Source organism: Macaca nemestrina, chromosome 6, assembly GCF_043159975.1.
Source record: "Macaca nemestrina isolate mMacNem1 chromosome 6, mMacNem.hap1, whole genome shotgun sequence".
Classification (NCBI taxonomy): domain Eukaryota; kingdom Metazoa; phylum Chordata; class Mammalia; order Primates; family Cercopithecidae; genus Macaca; species Macaca nemestrina.
Genome location: NC_092130.1, coordinates 36862514 through 36883936, shown reverse-complemented (window position 1 = coordinate 36883936; position 21423 = coordinate 36862514). Strand labels below are relative to the sequence as shown.

Here is a 21423-nt window from a genome sequence, read left to right as displayed (position 1 = left end):
ATATTATATGTTTTATGTGAATTATGAATATGCATATTGTGTGCATGTAAAAGTGTGTGTGTGTGTGTGTGTGTGTGTGTGTGTCGGGGGGACCTCATTACCTCTGGGAATATGGGGAAGGGATTAGGATGAGGAGATTGGTCAAAGGGGATCTTAGCTATATCCACAATATTCTAACTTTTAAAAGTAGAATTGAGTCATACAAATTACTTATGGAATTAAATATCTAAAGAATTATTAGACTTCTGCCTTTACAGAATGTCTGGATAGGGTAAAATAATCAAACTGGGTTCTGTGGAACACTTGGGCTCTGTCAAACATCAATGGGTATTTGTTGATTTCTAATGTCATTAATCATATAGAGGTCACAGAATAAAATAGAATTAGCACTGGACTCAGAGGGATCAGAAAACTCAAACTTTCCTTCCATCCTCACTTTCTGTGAGGGAGCTTGTCAAAGATGGAATGGCTCTAAATGACTCTATAGCAGCTTTCCTTTCTTTTAGCAGTGTTATAATATTTTGTTAAATATATGTCTTTAAATTTTAGGACTTTGTTTCAGGTCTTTGTAAATAAGAGGATAGGTGGGAGAGGTAAAGAATGTATTCTTTCTGCCATCTACATATAAACTCAGAATCTTTGTGACCTAGTAAAGGTTCAAAGAAGCCTGCCAATGGCCTATTTGCAATATTAAAAGATGAGATGAGACGTAACAGGACCTAGCAGATGACATCTATCTTCTCTCTTGATAAGCTCTCCTCCATTCTCTCCCATTTCATGATATAGGAAATCTCGCTGTGTGACAGGAGTAGGTTGGAATCGGAGGAAGAGATCTCAGGCAGTTGTTATCAGTTTGGGGCTCTGTAAATTCTTTGGGAAAACTTCTCTGGGTCAGGTTAATTCCAGGACTCTCAAGGCAGTGGAGGGAGGATGTCATGAGGTCAATGAAATCCCTTGAGATTCTACTGGTCTTAGCATTCTATATTTTTAATTTTATGCCCCAGAATCGAGGGGACATGGCCATGGGAGAATGTGGCTTTATAGCCATAATGGTAATCTCCTCCTCAAAAACATTTGGGTGCTCAAATAAGGAAACACTGTGTAAAACGAAGTTAATATGTGTCTGTACTGCAGGACTCTTCATAGCCTTTAAAATGCCAGTCCACCCAGGGACTCTCCAAAATTAGGGTAGCATATGCAATGGGTTTCTACATGTGTTTGATTTTTTTTCCCTTCCCTCCTTACCTACCCCTGTAGTAAATAGCACATATGGAATACGGGATGGTAAAAGGCAGAATGAGAAAGTGCTACCTCATCTTAGTGAAGTTCAGTGAAGTTCTCAAACTGCTATGATGGTTAATTTTATGTGTCAACTTGACTGGACCATGGGATGCCCAGATATTTGGTTAAACATTATATCTTGGTGTGTCTGTGAGGGTGTGTCTGGATGAGATTAGCATTTGGATCAGCAGACTGACTAAAGCAGATTGTCCTTTCCAGTATAGGTGGGCTTCACCCAATCTGCTGAGGACCTGAATAAAAAGGTGAAGCAGGGAGAATTCACTCTCTTTGCCTGAATTTTTGTGCTGGGACACTGGTATTCTGCCCTCAGACAGGGACTCACATTATCCTTGTATGATCAGTGCTCCTGGTTCTCAGGCCTTTGGACTTGGACTGAAAGGTCGTCACAGGTGTTTCTGAGTCTCCAGTTTGAGATGGCAGATTGTGGGACTTCTCAGCCTCCATTATTCAATAAGCCATTTCCTTATAATAAATCTTATATATATTTATATTTTATTGCTTCTGTTTCTCTGGAGGACCCTGCCCAATACACACCAACTAAAAGGGATGCTTACTGGACTCCATACTGGGTTCTCACACTTACTATAGCAAGAAAAGAGTAGACATTATGAGTAGCTTTGCTAGTAAGAGCCTACAATTCCATCATATAAAGCCTACTGTCAATTCAAGCTGAAGTACCATGCCATTGGTATGTGCTGCCACCACCAAGTTGGCTCTCACAGGGACTGGCACACAGCCACACACATCCCTGCAATCATGACCTTTGATAGTGAGGTGAGGAGTTGGATAACCAGGCGACATCTCTGCTCCAGCCAGAGATGACTGGAGGCAATTCATGGTGAAGATGGATGAAGATAAAAATTCAGGTTTGGGGAGTTTGTGGGCATTTAGGAGATTTTGTTATCCTCTTTCTTGATTTCTTGGAGGACAGTGTCATCTTAACCATAACTGACGTCTGTCTGAGCTGCTTGGGAGTCCATGATGATAAATTACTGAAAAGACTGAAGCAATTATCCAGTTAATTTAGGTTGAGCACCTATATTATCTTCAACACCACAAAAATGTTCTTCTCCTAGCAGGAGATCTCCTCTATTAATATTATGATTGCCTAATAAAAAATGTGACGTAAAGCAGAGGGCAGCTACGTCTACACATGCTTGCTGATGAGGAACAGCACACACAAATGGTGACAGGTAATGATTAACTTAAAGTGTCTAAATACGTCTGAGCCCCGCTGAATAAAATGCTTAAATCTAAGAATGGCTGTCGGTGCAGGAAGGGTGTGTGGAGTATTTCCAATGTCTCCTTTCTCTTATAGTAGCCTATGCTAGATGAAACTATGCGTTCAAGATTCCACTGCTGCGTCAGTGCTGTGACATGGTTGGGAGCACAGGCTTTGAAGTCAGGAGCCCGAGGCCAGGTCTCAGGTGTGCTGTGTCCTAGTTGTGCATGTTTGGGCACTGGGCAGGTTTCTTGTAAGAATCAAGAGTAAGTGCAAGAATGTTAAGTGATAAGCAACGTGCTGGGCATGGAGTGAGTGCTCAGTAAATTAAAGCTGTTATCATCACCATCACCATCATCATCACCATCACATCATCAACATGATCATGTTTACACCCAACAGCTGGGACAGGTGCATAAGAAATAATTTGGCTTCTAGTTTGAAAGAACTATGAAATAGGATCTATACACAGATACATCCTAGTTAACTATGGGGAAGTGGCTTTTTCCTTAAAAGTTTCAGAAAGAGTTCTTCAAAAAGGTTGGGCTTTGGTGGTTTAGTTGTGGAATGGTGGTGAGATGGGGAAAGGACATAGGTTGTGCATTCACAAAGTCGGGTTTGAATTCCAGCTTCACTCCTCACCAGGTAAGTGACCTCAGGCTTTACTTTCTTGAGCATCAATGGCTTTATCTACAAAATGGGATAATGGGCCAGGTGTGGTAGCTCATGCCTATAATCCTAGCACTTTGGGAGGTCAGGATGGGAGAATTGCTTGAGACCAGGAGTTTGAGAGCAGCCTGGGCAACATAATGAGACCCTGTTTCTACAAAAAATTAAAAAGTTAGCTCAGCATAAATTAAAAAGTTATGCATCAATTAAAAAGTTAGCAGCATAGTCCCTGCTACCTGGAAAGCCAAGGCAGGATTGCTTGAGTCTAGGAATTTGAGGTAGTAGTGAGCTATGATTATGCTACTGTACCCAGCCTGGGTGACAGAGTGAGACCCCATCTCTAAAAAATAGAAATAAATAAAAAACAAATGAATGAAGCAGGGATACCAATTCCTGGGCTTCAGGGAAGATTGTCAGATAACATTTGAACAGCATCAGGCACATACAGGTTCAATAACAGCTGGTTCTAATATCCAATAGAGACTGGACAAGCTCTTGTGAACTTCAGGGGAGCATTTTAATCTGCCTTTACAACATGAAACACCCAGCTAAAAGGTGGCTGGATCTAGTATTTCAGTTAACTTAACCAGCACAGCCAAATCACAGCTTAGTTGCTGGGAGCTATGGTGTCACTTAACAGAAAAACCCATAATGATATAACAGAGCCAAGAAAATCTTCTGAGACATAGAAGTCACTCTGCCAATACAAGGTATCATTATAGAGGTGAATTCCTAAAACAGGCCAGATCTGTGACTCCCTGGTGCCCCTGCCAGAATTGATCTCGAAGTGGTAGATTACAACAGCTAGGGTGCATCTACAAGCTGCCTGGGACTTTCTTGTCTTCTCCTCACAGTCAAAATGGCTTCCTGGCTTGGTTCCACCAGCTTTGCCTTCATTCCTACACCAAGAGTCATGACTGCAGCATGCCTTCAGGATGACTGTGTATCATGGGCTTTGGCTTCCACATCTCAGCTCCCAGCCAGTCCTCCCAGGGGCTTGGAATGGCTTCTGCTCCGGCTTGGCCAGCCTGCTGGGAGAAGGACCCAGGAAGAGGGCAGGAATGTGGAGGTGGCCTGCAGGGGACACCCCTATCTGAGGAAGCATCTTGGGAGAGTGGCAATATCTGAGCAAATGGGGAAGAGCAGAACTGGCTGCCTTGAAGTTCTGAGGGGGACAAAGAGGTTGCTGTAGCATTTGTAAAGTCAAAACCTGGAATCAACCAGAATGCTCATGAATAGGAGAATGGTTGACTAAATGAGGATGTATCTGTGCTATTGTAGAATTACCTAACTGTTACAGAGGGAGTCAGAGCTCAGTCCTTTCACTCAGAGGAATGTCAGTGCTATTAGGAAAACAAAGTGCAGAGCAGTATACGTGAAACCACGTCCATATGTGTACAAATAAGAATGGCTTCCCTTTATTATCTATTGTATGCCAGGGACTGTGCTAAGTGCTTCTAACTAATGCGTTAACAATTTGAATCTCACAACAACCTGATATACGTATTAGATGTATTAGACGTTTCCCTGGAGAACTGAAGACATTTAGTAGAAGGAGGCAGATGGTAAAAACCTCTCTCTATACATACTCTCTTTCATTTGCTTTCAAGTGTATGTGAACTGTTGAACTTGTTTGGCTGTGTCTGTACCATTAGTGAATTTAATTTGTGTTGTCTGACAGCTTTTCAAAGAAAACACCTTCACTGAATCCTCAGGGCCCACACATAACATACACTAAAAACCAAACAGAAATAAGGTCCTACTCACCACAGACTACCAAGAAAAGCCTTTTTCTCCAGAAGTACATTTTCGAGGCCTTAGGTGAAATATACACTGCCTAATAAAACCCATACTTGAGTGGAGGGTAAAGGCAGGAAAAAGACAGGTAGAACAAACAACTCATTTTCCAAGAGTTCAATTTCAAATTTTTAAAAATTGTACCCATAGCTGGCTATGTTAAAATGTCCTTTTAGATAAAATAAATTGGTATAAATCCAAAAGGGTCAGACAGTATCTGTTAATTATTATTATTTACAAAATACTGGAAGTACACAGGGAGCTTCAGGGCCATGTACAGGTTACAGTTTCTCCCTTGAAGGGTTCTACTTGTTTATAGATGAATTCAATACCCAAGAAAGCAGGTCTGCCTGTGGATTTATCAAATGCCATATTTCAATGGGGTGTGGGAATGTGACAGTAATTCTGAACTTAGGTAAGTTTTATAGATTAATTTCAGTACAAAAGAGAAATAGTTTAAGTTACTCCCGATGATAGAAAAGCAACATTTTGTCTGTGTAAAACCTTCAGACTACACACAAAAAAATGTACAACATGTTAGAACATAAAAATTACCCTTAATACTACTCTTAGAGATAATTTCTAACATTTTTGGTAGATTTCTATTCATCGGATAGTGCCTGTTAATTATTATTATTTGTAAAGTATTGAAAGTGTACAGGGAGCTTCAGGGCCATGTATATGATATGATTACTCCCTTGAAAGGCTTGACTTCAAAGGTTTTCAGCAGCTATTGGACAGTAAGTTTGAAGATCTACTTAAAGTGGATAAATTCCTAGAAAAAAGATGAAATGCCTAAACTGGTATAAATAAGGTATAATAAACTGGTATAAATAAGAAATATATATATATATTATTTTTTTGTTTTGAGATGGAGTCTTACTCTGTCACCCAGGCTGGAGTGCAGTGGCATGATCTTGGCTCACTGCAGCCTCCGCCTCCTGGGTTCAAGTGATTCTCATGCCTCAGCCTCCTGAGTAGCTGAGACTACGGGCATGAGCCATGACGCCTGGCTAATTTTTGTATTTTAGTGGAGATGGAGTCTCGCCACGTTGGCCAGGCTGGTCTCAAACTCCTGACCTCAGGTGATCCACCTGCCTCGGCCTTCCAAAGTGCTGGGATTACAGGAGTGAGCCACCACACTTGGCAGAAATATATAATTTGAATATATCAATGAATATTAAATAATTTGAAATGATAAACAAAGATCCTCCTTACTCAACTCTAGGCCCAGACGATTTTATTAGAAAGTTCTACTAAATTTTCAAGGAATATTAATTCCCATCTTATACAAGTTGTTTTTGCAAAACAGAAAAAGGGCAAAATCTATACATATCATTTTATGTGTAATAAGCATAGACTCATTCCAAAATTAGATGAGGATAATACAATGAAGAAAATAATAGCTCACTTTTTAATGTATAATTATATACATTAAAAATTTTACATAATATATTAGCTAAACTAATTATAGATTTAAAGAAATACCTTAAGATCAAATAGGGCTTATTTTGTTTTTTTTTTTTTGAGATGGATTCTCACTCTGGTGCCAAGGCTAGAGTGCAGTTGGATGTGATATTGGCTCACTGCAACCTCCGCCTCCTGGGTTCAAATGATTCTCCTGCCTGAGCCTCCTGACTAGCTGGGATTACAGGCGTGCACCACCCTGCCTGGGTAATTTTTGTATTTTTAGTAGAGATGGGGTATTGCCATGTTAGCCAGGCTGGTCTCGAACTCTTGGCCTATTAGAGTTTATTTTAGACATGGAAGGATGCTTCAATAGAGAAAATTCATTTGTGTATGTTAGTGTATTAACAGACTAATGGAGAATAATAGTATATGATTATATCAATCAACCTCCAAAATATAAATTTGATAAGGTTCAACACAAATTTATGATCAAAACTCTTAGGGAATTAGGAATAGTAGGGAATTTCCTTAACTTGGTAAAAACGATTTCTACTAACAATTTATAGTAACTCTTATACTTAATGGAGAAACTTTAGACTTGTTTTCTCTATGCTAAAGTTAAGACAAGGATGCTTACTATTACCACTAGAGGTCTTGGCTAAAGCTAAAGGAAAGACAAATAAATAAGAATGAGGGTTAGAAAGAGTAGTAGATTATATTCTTATTTCCAATTATCCACTACCACCTTCCCTGCAAGAGTTTTGCACTTGCCTGCCCATTACCATGTGATTTCTAGAGCCTTCCTCTGAGAAGAGAACACTTTTTACCCTATTGTCATTTTACTTAACCATGGAATTTGTTTCAGCCAACGAATATGAATGAATTTGACAGTTATGAGCAGAAGCTTTAAAAGTTATTGTGTAGATCCGCTGGTTTCTTTGCATTTTTCCTCTGCTCTGAGAATACTGTGTTCCTGGGGCTGCTTCTTCTGTTCAGATCCCAGAATAAGAAAATATACAGAGGGAGCTGCAGTCAGTATATACTCAACATGTTACATAAGTGAGAAACAGATGTTTGTGATTGTAAGTCACTGAGTTTTGGGAGTTATTTGTTATCACAGCATAACTTAGTGAGAGCTGACTAATGGAGAAGGTAAGAGAGAAAACTTTCTTCATTTGCATATGATATGATCATTTATCCAGAAAAATCCAACAGATTTCAAAAGCAAAGTGTTAGAACCAATAAGAGAACGATTAAAATCATTGGATACATCAATCCTTTTTATTTTTTTTAGTGCTAGCAATAGTAAATCAGAAAACATAATAAATAATAATATATCATTCCCACAACTAATAAGTCTATTAACTATATAGGAGCTAATTATATTAATAAAATAATATAAAAGCTATCTGCAGAAAAGATGATCTGAATAAGTGAAGAAAATTCCTGAGCTTTTGGATGAGGCAATATTATACTAGAAAAACATAAATTCTCCATTTAATCTATAAATTTGATACAGTCCCATCAAAAATTCTACTTATATATTTTTGAGCAATATAATACAACTTACTCTAAAATTTATGTGGAGGAATAAAAGTTTATAAACAGCGAAGCCAAGCTCAAAAAACATAAGTAGAGAATGGTCTTGTCCCACTAGATATGAAAACATGTGACAAAGTCACAGTAACAAAAACAGTGCTACATTGGTGCAAACAAAACAAAACACACAAGAAACCAAAAACCCTAGATAAACAGACCGATAAAATAGGACACAGAGCTCAGACACAAACACATGTATATAGGTGGAAACTTAAGTATGATAAAGAGAATATCATAAGTCAGTATCTATCAGCTTACTTTGGGAAAATTGGCTCACTATACACAGAGTAAACTAGATCCTTACCTCACATAACAAACGAATGTGGCCCCCACTTGAATTAAAGATCTAAAAGCAAAAGGTACAACTATTCAGTTAAAGGAGTATGATGTAGGAGAATATCTTGGTGACTGAGCTTAGGGCAGGAAAACCTTTTTAAACACAAGTTCAAAAGGCATACTCATAAAGAAAAGTGTTGATGACTTTGAACATCAACATTATGGCTTTCTGTTTGAAGAAGACACCATGAGCAAATTTATTACACACATGTCAACATGGGAAAAGTATTAGAAATGTCTAAAACCCACAAGGGCCAAATGAATAACACAAGTAATTGCTGCAAATCAACAAGAGAACAGCAGCAACCCTCAGTAGAAAGATAGGCAGAGGATACCAACAGGCAATTTACAGGAGAGGAAGCTCAAATTACTACTAAACATATGAAAGAAATGATGCCCAAATCCTGAGTTATCTGAGAAATGTAAATTAAAACAACAACAAGTTGTCTCATGTTTTACTTATTAGACTGGCGGAAGTTAGAAAGATGGATAAGACCAAGTGTTGGCAGAAATATTCCCACATACAGACATATAGGAATTTTATCGTTGCTGATGGAGTCACTGCATCATTACTGCAGCCTTTTTGGAAAGCATCTGTCACTACTTAGTCAACTAAGAAAATGCACACTCTATAACCCAGCAATTATACCTCTAGGTATGTACTTCAAAGAAAATATTGTATGGATCCTTCAGGGGATGTGCATGAGGATATTAATTACATGTTACTTGTAGCATTAGAGACTTGGAAGCAACCTGTGAGTCTGATAACTGAGAAAGCAGATGGAGAAAATGTTGAGGACACACATTCTGGAGTACTAAGCAACATTTAGAAAGAATGAATTAGAGGTACACACAGCAACATATTGTGAATTGTGGATCTTCAAAACATAGTGCTTAATGAAAAAAGTAAGATGAATGAGATGTATGATAGTTTCACATAATTACAAAACATTGTATAAAATAATAATTATTTTGCAATATACATATACAAAAAAGCACATGTTAACACATTAGAGTGGTTGACGAAGGTGGAAATGGAGCCCAAAGAAGCACAGAAAAAAGTCATTCTTAAGCCCATACCCAGAGGTAATAACTATTGACATTTTGTATCATCTCATAGGTCATAATAATAATGGCTATGGTTTACAGATCACTCACTATGGGGCAGGAACTATGCTAAATGCTTAAGATACTTTATCCATTGAATCCTCCCAGCAACCTCAGGAAGCCAATTCCATTATTATTTTCTTTAAAGAAGAAAGTGAAACTGAGAAAGATTAAACAATCTGTCCAAGGTCATCTAGCCAGGAACAGAATGGATTTGAATCCATGTCAATCTGACACTAATATCTTTGCACTTAATCATTACCCAGGTTTGCTTTCATCCAGACTTTTAGCAACGTGACACCACAAGCTCACATTTCTTGTTACGAGAATGAGATCACACCACAGTACTGCTTCATAGCATGCTGTTCAAAAAATTTAAATTTTAACCATAGAATGAATCTCCACCTTAGTAAACATACATCCTCAATCTCATTTTAAAAGGCAGCATAGTATTTCACTGTCTAAATGAATGATGGAGGAATATAATAGAATAATGGGGGATGATTCTATCTCCAAAAGCTAAACATTTAACAGGCCCTGAAAGAAAGACTCCACCTATGTCAGACATGTGTTGATTGAAGAGGGGTTCTTTTGCGTGTGTGTGTGTGTGTGTGTGTGTGTGTGTTGGGGGTGGGTTACTTCTTCTTTTTGTAAAATGCAGAAAATCTGCTAGACAAATTAAAAAAGAGCAGTAACGCTGAGAAGGAATTCTTGATAACTATTAAGTAGTGAGGAAAACAAGAGCTACTGGATAATCTTTCCACTTAATTGGATAATCTTTCAACTTAATTGGACCCTGGAAATATGTAGAGGATGCATTTTGATGATTTGTTACACTGAAAACAGTGCCACCAGATAATGTAACCAATACAAATACAATTATATTTATATAAGGCAGTGGTTATCTTTTAAAAGATAGACTTTTGGATGTTGTTGAAAGATGCTGAAGGAAGATGATAAATTTCACTCGTGGATTAGTCTTAGCTGTCTAAAACCAGTGATTTTCTCAATGAACTTTCTGGGCATGCCTCACAGAGCTAATTCTTAAGTAGATAACAGCGTCAAAGGATTCAAGCTCATGAGAAGGGAAATGTTGTGTCAGTTTCTGCTAGTTAGTCTCAGTAATAACGACAGCACATGGCACGGGAACAGAGCTTTACACTTCTTAAACTCAAATAGCCACTGGCATATTTGATTGCCCAGTTAGCCAAATGAGCTATATTGGGTAAGTGACATTATCACCTCCTTGAAGATGAGGAAAAGGTTTAGGAGATTTCGTCAAGTTCCACAGTAGTATCTTTTTGGAAATTCCAAGCTCGGTGCTCTTCCTCCTACTTCATACTTTCTCTGAACCTGGAGTAAAACATCATTGTTTATTCTGAATTGTACAAAATTATTAATTTTTAATGATATATAGAGAGTACAGCCACAGTAAATATCAAAACTGATTTTTGTGCATGTCCAGATGAGCTTGCTTTGTTGCACACATGCAGATGTGCAAACTAGTATTTTAACCAGCAGAATAACTTGCTTTTATTTCTACACTGGGAATTTTGTTTAGAGAGCACAGTGAGGTGGGAGAGCGGAGAGTATCCATGCTGTTTTGAAGTACACAGGATGGAGTTTATCCAGAGGCCAAGTTTTACAGGTATTGTCTTTTGGTCTCCCAGTGGGTTAGACAAAGGTCGTTTACTGTGACGTCATGTAATGAAACAAAACCAAAAACAATGCAGATTTCCTTCAGATCACAATCTGCTCCAAGGAACAGCTCTATAGAAGCCCTTAAAATGAACTGTTTAAATGATAATCCATTTAAAACATATTTGCTGAGTGCCCACTCAATTATTAGCTTGCTGTTTTGCAAAAGTAATAGAAATATTTGAAATGCTGTCTGGTAAACAGAAGAATGTAGCTGGCATTCCATTAAAATTAGAGGTGAAAAGTATCCTCAGAAAAGAGTGGGGAGATAGATCACAGTGTTTTGGGGTAGAGGAATAGGAAAGGCAATTTGAATTAGACCTTCAAGGACAGGAAATAGTTTAACAGAGATGATGGGAGGCCACAGGATGGGACAGTCCAAGAGTTCAGAGGTGGGGCAACTGATGGCATTTTCAGCATATCCTTGTTGAGTGCGTATGGCTGTGAGAATAGGGTTCTTGGAGTGTTTCACACCTTTTCTTATCCTCATTCTGCTGCCTCTGTTTGGTGAGCATTGCTTACTCCCTCTCCCTTTTTGCTTTCCTGGAAAACTCCTACTCATCCTCAAGAGTCAATACAAATATTTCCAACTTTGTATGCCCTTTTACTGACACTCCCAAATGTGACTCATCCCTGTTACTGTATCCAAACACACCTCCACTGCATTTGTCCCACTGTATGACAATCATCTGCTTGGGCACCAGTGTCTCCTGCCAGCCTGGTAGCCTTGGAAAGAAGGAACACGCTGTCTTACCAGCCTTTGTATTTCTACTACCTAGCACAATGCCTGACACACTGCTAGCTCTTAATAAGTATCCTTTAAATAGTTTTTCCACTTTTCTACCTAAAGGTTTACAAGTCTTTTGTAGGTTGTTTTCCTCATTACCTTATACCTTTGGTTGCTATCATAGTGGTATTTTTTTTTTTTAAATAAAAATTTTCCCACTGCTTATGGATGAATAACTAAATTTGCAATGGACTTTTATATATTAATATATCTAAAAATTACTTTATTATCTGAATTTTAAGAATTTGTCTGAAAATGTTTTTGTGCTATGTAGATAATTTAGCAATTGCTAATGCTAGAGTTTTATTTTCTCTTTTTTAATGCTTATATATTTAATTTTTCCATCTTCTTGCTATTCTGGCTAAGATTTTCAATGTGTTATTCAATAGAAGTGGTGATAGAGGGCTTCATGGTCTTAATCCTGATTTTAATAGGAATGCTTGCAATATTTCTTCACTAAATATGATGATGGTTCCAGGTTTTCTATAGATACCATTTATCCAGGTAAGAGGCTTATTTCTTACTCCTAGTAGCTAATAAATTTTGTCAGGAATGGTTGTTGAATTTTATTGATTCCTTTTTCGAATATGTTGCAATGGTCATATATATTTTTTCTACTATTCACTGGATGATGTGGTGAACTATATATTAGTCCATTCTCATGCTACTATGAAGAAATACCCAAGACTGGGTAATTTATAAAGAAAGAAGGTTTAATTGATTCACAGTTCCGCGTGGCTGGGGAGGCCTCAGGAAACTTACAATCACGGCAGAAGGCACCTCTTCACAAGGCAGCAGGAGAGAGAATGAATGCAAGCCAGGGAAATGCCAGACACTTATAAAACCATCAGATCTGGTGAGACTCACTCATTATCACGACAACAGGATGGGGGAACCTGCCCCTATGATTCAATTACCTCCACCTGGTCCCGCCCTTGACACATGGGGATTATGGGAGTTACAATTCAAGGTGAGATTTGGGTGGGACACAGAGCCAAACCATATCAACTACATTAACAGATTTTGTAAATTTGAATTAAACTTGCATTTTGGGAAAAAGCCCAAACCCCAAATTATGAGTCATGTTTTTGTACATTGCTTAATCTAGTTTGCTAATATATCATTTAGGGTTTTTGCATCTGTTTTCATGAATGAGACTAGAAAATAATTTTTTCTTCTATTTTTCTTTTTTTCTTTTTTGAGATAGAGTCTTGCCCTGTTACCCAGGCTGGAGTGCAGTGGCACGATCTCGGCTCACTGCTACCTCTGTCTCCTGGGTTCCAGTGATTCTTCTGCCTCAGTCTCCTGAGTAGCTGGGACTACAGGCATGTGCCACCACCCCCAGGTAATTTTTGTATTTTTAGTAGAGCCGGGGTTTCATCATGTTGGCCAGTCTGGTCTTGAACTCCTGACCTCAGGTGATCTGCCCTCCTCAGCCTCTCAAAGTGCTATTTTTCTCGTTAATTTTCTCTATCAAGTTTTATAAGGCTGTAAAATGAACTGGAGAGTGTTATCCCCAACCATTTTCTTCTATTTTTTGAGTAAGTTTAAGGTTGAAATGATCTGTTCATTGACTACTTGGTGGAACTCACCTATAAAACTGGATCCTAAGTAATCTATAGGGAAGATTTTAAACCACTGATTTACTTTCTTTAGTAGTGATAGGATAAATTAAAATTTTCTATTTTTCTAAGATTGGTTGTGGCAATTTTCATAGCAATTTTATCTACATTTTCAAGTTTGTTGACATAATGCTGTTTATAACATTCTCTTGTTTTATTTTTTAAAGATTTACTGTGTAATTTAAGTGCAATAAAATGTACCCACTTTAAGTGTAAAGTTCAGTGAGCTTTGTTAAATGTATTTGGTTATGCAAACAACACTACAATATGCGTTAGAATACCTTTCTCACCTCAACAAAGTTCTCATGCCCTGTTATGCTCAATTCCTGCTTTTGGACAACTAAATATCTGTTTCTGTTCCTACAATTTTACCTTTTCCATAACTTAATATAATTGAGATCATGATATTTAGTCTTTTATACCTAATTATTTCCATTAGAATGTTTTCATCCATGTTATTGCGAATATCAGTAGTTTGTTTTTCTTTATTGTGGAGTAGTATTCCATTGTATGGATATACCACATTTTGTTTATTCATTTTTCAGTTGATAGACATTTAGATTGTTTCCACCTTTTGGTGATTACATACAATGACTGCTATGACCATTGTATACAAATATTTGTGTGAACATATGCTTTCATTTCTCTTGAGTAGATACCAAGGAGTGAAATTTGTGTATTGCACAGAAAGCATGTCTTTAACTTTTTGAGAAACTACCAAATTTTGCTCCAAAGTGGCTGCACCATTTTGTGTTCCTATCAGTGATATATGAGAGTTCCAGTTGTTCCATATCACTTTGTCAACACTTGTTATCATCAGATTTTAACAATTTTAAAGAGTCTTAGCCATTTTAGTATATGTGTAGGCGTATCTCATTGTGGTTTTAATGACCAATGATATTGAATACTGTCTCCTGTACTTCTTTGCATATCTTCTTTCGTGAAGGTTATGTTCAAATCATTTGTCCATTATTTACGCATATGCCCATTTACATTTTTACTGGATTGCTTTCTAATTTTGAATTGTGAGTTCTTTTTATGAAAGGTCTTCAAAAAGTTCATGGAAAATGGAATTAAAAGATGAAAATAAAATTCATTTCTTTCTTTTTTTTTTGAGATCCCAGCACTTTGGGAGGCCGAGGTGGGTGGATCACGAGGTCAGGGGTTCGATACCAGCCTGACCAACATGGTGAAACCCCCTCTCTACTAAAAATAGAAAAATTAGCTGGGCTTGGTGGTGGGCACCTGTAATCCCAGCTACTCAGGAAATTATTTCTTAATATAAGCTCTATCAAGGTCAAGACACTTTTGTAAGCAATAAAACTAGCCATTTAGCTCATCTTAAAGAACTGAGGGTCCTGGGAATTTAGCCACATCAATGCAGTTTTTTTTTTTTTTTTCTTTTTTAAGAGACAGGATCTCACTATGTTTCCCAGGCTGGTCTTGAACTCCTGGGCTCAAATAATCTTCCCACCTTAGCCTCTCAAAGTGCTGGGAATACAGGCATGAGCCAATGTGCCTGGCCCCATAAACGCAGTCTTTTTACATTGCTAACTGAAGAAAAATGAGAGTTCTTTACAGATTTTTTAAAACTAGGAAACAAAAAGAAGTCAGAAGGAGCCAAAGGACTATAAGGTGGATACATAATGATTTCTCACCAAAACTATCACAAAATTGCCCTTGTATGAGAACAGGAATGAGCAGGAGCATTGCTGTGGTGGAGGAGGGCTCTCTGGTAAAGTTTTCCTGGACATTTTTCTGCTAAAACTTTGGTTAACTTTCTCAAAACACTCTCATAACATTATCATTCTTTGTCCCTCCAGAAAATCAACAGTACAATGCCTTGAGCATCCACAAAAACTGTTACCATGACCTTTGCCATTGACAAGCTCACTTTTGCTTTGACTGGATCATTTTCACCTCTTGGTAGCCATTGCTTTGATTATGCTTTGTTTACAGGATTGTGCTAAGTAAATGCTTCAGGATCTTGATCCCACTTGTATACATTTGTATTGAAAGCTCTGCTCTTGTCTGCAGCTCATCTGGGTGCAATGGTTTTGACACCCAGTGAGTGAAAAGTTTGTTCAACTTTAATTTTTCAGTCAGAATGTGTAAGCTGAACCATGCTGTTAATTGTTGGTCCTCTTCAATTAGGGCATGAACAAGATTAGTTTTTTCCTGTCAAATTGATATGGATGGTTTGCTGCTGCAGGCTTCATCTTCAAAATTGTTTTGTCCCTTCTTAAATTGTGTTATCCATTCATAAACTGCTGATTTCTTTGACATTGTCCCCATAAACGTTTGTAAAGCATTAATGAGTTCACCATTATTCCATCCATGCTTCACCTGAATTAGCCTTGTTACTATTTTTGGAGATAGGGTTACTATATTGCCCAGGCTGGACTCGAACCCCTGGCTCAATCGATTCTCCCACTTAAGCCTCCCGAGCCACCATACATTTGTTGTTTGTTCTTGCTTCAAATTTAGCTGAATTCATGTTTCTTTGATAGGGGTTATTTTCAAATTAATGTCTTATCCTTCTTAGTGTCTAAAACTAGATCCTGTTCAGACACGTTACAACAAGTTAGTATGAGTTTATTCTGGTGCAGAAAAATTTTGAAATCCATGCATACTTTTTTTTATAATATGCCTTTTCCATGAAGTTTTTGAAGTCCCACAGTATATTCTGGATACAAATCCTTTGTAAGACCCTCTTATCTTTTTATTTTATTTATTTATTTATTTATTTATTTATTTATTTGGATACTGAGTCTTGCTCTTGTTGCAAAGGCTGGCGTGCAGTGGCGCCATTTCAGCTCACTGCAGCCTCCGGGGTTCAAGTGATTCTCCTGCCTCAGCCTCCTGAGTAGTTGGGATTACAGGCGCCCACTCCCATGCCTAGCTAATTTTTGTATTATTAGTAGAGACAGTTTTTATCATGTTGGGCAGGCTGGTCTTGAACTCCTGACCTCAGGTGATCCACCCATCTCGGCCTCCCAAAGTGCTGGGATTATAGGTGTGAGCCACCTTGCCTAGCCCCTCTTATTTTTAATGTCTGCAGCATACATATGCTAATTATATTTCTTTTGTATGTCCAGAATTATTTATTTGTGCCTTTTAAAATTTTTACCTTGATCAATCTTGCCAATTATTTATCATATTATAAATTTTATTAGTCCTTTCAAAAAACAAACTTTTGGTTTTATTAATCATTTCTAATTAATGTTTATTTAACTGACTTATAGTCATACATTTTTTCAGCTTTATTGGGGCATAAAGATTGAGATATATCAAATCCTCACATTGTATACATTAAATATTTCCAATTTTACTTTGTATTTTTTATCTATAAAATTGACAAATAAAATTGCATATATTTTATGTATATAATGTGACGATTTGATATACATATATATTGTGAAATGATTACCACAATCAAGTTAACACATTCACCACTTCACATAGTTACCTTTTTGGTGTTATGAGAACTCTTAAGATCTACTCTCTTAGCAAATTTGAATTATACAATATAATAATATCATCTACAGTACCCATGCTGTAAATTGATCCTCAGAGCTTATTTATCCTATAATTGAAAGTTTGTACCCTTTGACCAATATCTCCCCATTTTCCCCACCCCAGAAACTCCTGGTAACCACCATTTTACTCTGCTTCTATGAGTTTAACTTAAAAAAAATTCCACATGTGAGTGACAGCATACATTATTTGTCTTTCTTTGCCTGGTGTATTTCACTTAGCATAATGCCCTTCAGATTCTTCCATGTTACAAATGGCAGGGCTTTCTTCCTTTTTCATGACTGAATAATATTTCATTGTATGTATATATGTCACATTTTCTTTATCCATTCATCCATTGATGGACACTTAGGTTGTTTCTATATCTTGGCTATTGTGAATAATGTTGCAGTGAGTGTAGATATCGTTCTGAGATACTGATTTTGTTTCCTTCAGATATATGCTCAGAAGTGAGATTGCTAGATCATTCAGTAGTTTTAGTTTTACTTTTCTGAGAAACTTCTGTATTATTTTTCCTAATGGCTGTACCAATTTACATTCTCCCCAACAGTGTACAAAGGTTCCCGTTTCTCCACCTCCTTGCCAACATTTGTTAGCTCTCGTCTTTTTGATAATAGTCATCCTAACAGGTATGAGGTGATACCTCATTTCAGTTTTGATTTGCATTTCCCTGATGATTAGTGATGTTGAGTACTTTTCATATACCTATTGGCCATTTGTAATATCTTTTGAAAAAATACATTTTTTTTTTTTTTTGAGATGGAGACTCCCTCTGTCGCTCAGGCTGAAGTGCAGTGGCGCAATCTCTGCTCACTGCAACCTCGACCTCCTGGGTTCAAGTGATTCTCCTGCCTCAGCCTCCTGAGTAGCTGGGACTACAGGCGCATGCCACCACGCTGGGCTAATTTTTGTATTTTTAGTAGATACGGGGTTTCACCATGTTGGTAAGGCTTGTCTCAAACTCCTGGCCTCATGATCTGCCCACCTCGGCCTCCCAAAGTGCTGGGACTACAGGCATGAGCCACCGCACTTGGCCTGGAAAAATACTCTTATCTTTACTACTTATTTTCTTCTACTACTATACTTTCCTTTATTTACCTAGCAACCAAAGTAGTTAGTTAGCTATATAACTTACAGCATTTTTTAGTTTTCTAATGTAAGGATCACACTTTCCTTTAGCTGCTGCTTTAGCAGTTATTGTTGTCAGGGATTTTAATTCTATCTTGACTTTTTAAATTTCATGAATTAGGCATTTTTCCTTTGCTTTCAGTTATGCAGTAACACTATATGTTATGTCTGAAGATGTATTTTTTTTTTCCATTTGTTCTTTCTCCTCTTCCTCATTTCCCCTCCTCTTGACTCATGTTTGGAATTTCTAAATTTGAATTGTTTTATCAATTTTAGAAAATTCTAAGCCCTTTTACTCTTCAAATATTTTTGCCCTCTCATTTTCTCTATGAGCTTCTTCTGTAACTCTAATAAAATGTATATTAGATTAAATTAGTTTCCTTTGTCTCTTACCCTTTCTTTTAATATAATTTTTTCTTTATGCTTCTTTCTGGATATTTTCTTGTGTTCTCTCTTCCACTTTACCAGTTGTCTCTTTAGTTGTGTATAATCTGCTTTTCAATCTCTTCTTGAATTTCTAATTTTGATTTTTATGTTCTCATTTCTAGAAAGTGTTTGGTTTTTTTATGTCTACCTAATAAAGTTTAAGTTTCTAATATCTTTGTTATAATTTTAGTGCCCTCTTTCTTTCAATATTTCTTTAACCCTGTTTATGTTTTGTAACTGATATTTTGAATGTAAGTAGACTTATTGGTCTGATTCTATAGTTTGTAGTTTTGACCATCTCTCGCTCATGGTGGTTTACTTCCTCAAGTGTTTATTTTTGATGGTGAATTCTTTTTTTTTTTTTTTTTTTTTGCAGAAACGTCTGTGAGATGTTTTTGAGGCTTGTGTTTGAAATGATTTTTTTTCCAAGAGGATTTGTGTTGGCAGAAGCAGGTTTCTGGGGGAATTCCTGACCCCATATTATTTTAAATTTCCTTACCCTCCCTTACCCCTCCTCTTCCTCCTTCTTTTTCTTGCCACAAAGATTTTATAAATTATCACCCCCAAACTGTGTTTGCAGTACTATAAACCTTAGGAATTCTTAGAAAGACTCTCTCTCTCCTTTTTTAATACACCACCTAAACCCTTAATACAAACAGGCATTTATTTCTATAAGCTCCCTCTGTAGGAAGGTTTTTTTTTTTTTTTTTGAACAATGAGGTGTGAACTCTGAGTTCTATGACTTCATGAATAGTCTCTGATCTGGTGTCCTACTCTGCTTAGACTTCAGGATTTACCTCCTATCTCTCGGAAGAAAGGGCTTTTAAAATTTAGATTCAAAGTCATCAGAAATTGGCAAATGATGCTATTGCAAATACTATTCTGGTGCTTCCTAGCCTCTCTGGAATTATATTTTTAGCCTCCAGAGAATTCCCTACATTTGTGTCAGCTCAACATACGTATGTGTGTGTGTGTGTGTGTGTATTTGTGTGTGTGCATATTTGTGTGTGTGCACACAGTTGCATGTACATGCAACACTTTTAGGCATGCTATATCAGAAAGGGGTTCTCTAAATAGCTAGTCTACTTCTGACTCAAAACAGAAGCCTTTACTCAGATGGTTTTAATGTTGTTTGGGATTGTTTAACCCAAAGTTTCATCGGATCATGCCTTACTCAAAAGCCTCCAGTAACTTTCCATCACACTTAGCATGACATCCAAAGTCCTCCTCATGGCCTGCAAAGTCTGGCAAAATCTGACTTCTACTACCTCTTCAACCTCATCTTCTCTTACTCTCCATCTCACTGATTTAAATATTCTGGCTTCCTTGCTGTTCCCTGACTATGGCCACACACGCCTGCTGATGCCTCTGGCACTCTGTGTTTCTCTGCTGTCTACCTGGAACTGTCTCTAAATATTCATACGCCTTACACTGCCATTCCATTTTGGTCTCTTACTTGAGTGTCACCTTTTCTGAGATATCTTTTATTCTTTGTAAAATTGCATCCCTTATCATTCTCTCTTCTCTTTTTCTTCATAGTGCGTAACATACTATATGCCTCTTTGTTTATTTATGTATATAATCACACCATTAAAGCTTGTCTGCCTTGTTCACTGCTGCATTCCTATTGCTGAACATACAATAAGAGCTCAAATATTTGTTGAATGGATCATCATCATTTTAATGCAAAAATGAGTTATTCCCTTTTATTAAGGGAGCTATTTTCTGGGGCATGTGGCTTTGAAACTAATGCTGAAAGAATATCCTGTAACACATGGAATCATTTATTTTTATTAACAAGTCAATTCAGTTTTTTTGCAAAATGCGCAATTCCCAAGCAGCTGCTTAAAAATGAGGCAACTCATTTCCAAGATGTTTCCTGCAAGTACAGTTGATGGTGCTAAGTATTTATTAAGTGCCAGTGTGCTAAATTAGGTGCTGGTGGACAGTGACCACATTTTAGTCCAGCCCAGTGGGTGCAGAGAGCACAAGGAGGGAAGATGTGGAGTTGGCCTGGTCCCCTTCCTGAGAGCCCTCAGGATTCACTTCCCAGATGAGGGGAAGTGATTTTAGAGAAGGTGGAATTATTATGTGTTAAGTGTTACAATGGCCCCAAGTGTTCAGGTAATTTAGATAAGAAAGTAGAAGGGGAGCTTCTTCTGGGTGACTTGGTTGTTCCTGAAATAACTAGGTGCCTCTAAGTTTTAACTGAACTGGCTCAATAAAGAGTTGTTAAAATACGTTTTTGGGTCTGTGCTTTAACAATTGCTCTCTCACTTCCTTTAATTCCTCTGAGTCCTGATTCAGCTTGGGCCATAGTTGCCTGTTCATGGCCAACTGTAGGTCATTCTCCGAGGTTCTAGTGATGTTTTCTATCGTCTTGATATTATTGCATCAATTCCCTAAATCCCCAATTATCTGCTGATCTTAGTCCTCAATTTCTCCACCATTTCCTTGAAAACACACTGAGCCTTCATAAATATGGTATTTTAGCATTGTGTTTTAACTAAAACTGGTATTTTAGTATCATCCTGTTGCTTCTTTGTGGTAAGTCCAGTTCTACCATCTGTCGTCTTTGTCAGCCATTGTGGGTCAGAATTGTCCACAAAGGCTAAAATGAATGGCAGGAGGAAGCCATTCATGTGAGGTAACAACCCACAATGTAGAAGCACATGCAGCTCAGTGGGACTCAGTGGGGCATTTCTTGGCTGAGAAGGCTGTGTGGTATAGGGAACTTATAGGCTGAGGCTGGGTGTGCTGTCTCTAGTACTGCATTGAAGTTA

At 37.5% G+C, this 21423-nt stretch overlaps 1 protein-coding gene and 1 pseudogene across 1 annotated transcript in view; both read right to left on the bottom strand.

Annotated features, from left to right (window-relative positions):
• Nucleotides 1-21423, bottom strand: part of LOC105466957 (nuclear receptor subfamily 3 group C member 1) — a 454549-nt gene that overhangs the window by 251765 nt on the left and 181361 nt on the right. The window lies entirely within an intron of this gene.
• LOC139363986 (U7 small nuclear RNA) lies at nucleotides 10074-10142 on the bottom strand (annotated as a pseudogene).